Below are 1,185 nucleotides of genomic sequence, written 5' to 3'. Positions count from 1 at the left end.
TCAGCTGCCCAGCAAGGCTCGTGTCCCACCTGAGAATGCTGCTTTCACCCCAAGTCCAGGTCTGGAAGCAATACACGGCATAGCAGAGGACGGGACAGAAGGACCTACTGCTGCCACTCCCCTTGGAGCAGAAGCCACTGGCTGTGGGCAATTCCCACCTGAAGAAACCTTGGGGAAAAACAAAAAGATGAAAACGTCAAGAATTTTATGCTGCAGGATCCGTCCATCAGAGCTTGAAACAGAAGTCACAAAGGAGAAAACAAGCAGCAAATGATACCTCAGTGTTAAAGAGGCTTTTTTGAAAAACTGTTGAGAATTACAAACCTGAGATAGAAATAGCAAAAAAAAAACCAAACAAACAAAAACCACCCTTATTAAAAAACAACCCACGACAGCAGAGAAAAGTTTCTTGTCTGTAAAGAGTAAGCAGGTTAACACTGATGCCCCACGAAATGGACTTTAATGCCACAAGCCTTCCACTACATGTGGATCAAGACAACAGGTCCAGCACCTGAACAGCCCCTGCCTTCCCCACAAGCAAGTTTTTACTTCACACTTGTCCAGGCAACAAAATTCACGTTGTTGCTGGGACATCTCCCGCACTCACCGGTACATTCTCCTCCTGGGGCAGAGCTGCCTTTCTCCTCCCCAGGCGCTCTGGCAGCTCCCTGACACGCTTCTCCAGCACCGCCGCCTCCGAGCTGCGCTCCTTCCAACGCTGCCTCTGGTGCTGCAGCCCGGCGTTCTGCTCCCGCTTCACTTTGTTCCTCAGCTGAAGAAATGCACCGAGCAGCGGAGCAGGAGGGGAAAGCAAGGCAAAGAAAAACAAAGGAACTTTCAGGCAGGCAGCCACACGGGCCCAGCAGGAACGGGAGCAGGGGCGTTTCTTTGCAATGAGCTCAGAGAAGGACCCGACCGGCTCTGAAGCCCTTAAGAGTCGGGAATCACGAGCCGGCTTTCCATTACCTGCAGCTCCTTGGACAGGCGGCGGGTGGAGCTCAGCTACAGCCCACGGCTTGTCCTGGGAACCACCAATTCGGCGGCCCTTCCTCAGCCCCTCCGGCGGCCCGGGCAGAGCCGCAACGGGCTCTTCAGCTGGTCCGGCTCCTGCGCTGCCAAGGACGAGAGAGAGCACGGGAGCTGCCCTGAGGAACGGCCCGGCGGGGGCTGCTCTGCTCCCGGGGC

At 55.2% G+C, this 1,185-nt stretch overlaps 1 long non-coding RNA gene across 1 annotated transcript; it reads right to left on the bottom strand.

The window, feature by feature from the left end:
* Positions 1-76: 76 nt before the first annotated feature.
* Positions 77-1,067, bottom strand: LOC113979368. The gene is made up of 3 exons (XR_003537844.1): positions 967-1,067; positions 608-772; positions 77-168 (listed from the first exon to the last, which is right to left on the bottom strand). It is a non-coding gene; the product is annotated as an uncharacterized LOC113979368 (long non-coding RNA).
* Positions 1,068-1,185: the final 118 nt, after the last annotated feature.

This window comes from Neopelma chrysocephalum, unplaced genomic scaffold, assembly GCF_003984885.1.
Source record: "Neopelma chrysocephalum unplaced genomic scaffold, ASM398488v2 Primary Assembly neopelma1_76809, whole genome shotgun sequence".
Lineage (NCBI taxonomy): Eukaryota > Metazoa > Chordata > Aves > Passeriformes > Pipridae > Neopelma > Neopelma chrysocephalum.
This window is presented reverse-complemented; position numbering and strand designations above follow the sequence as displayed.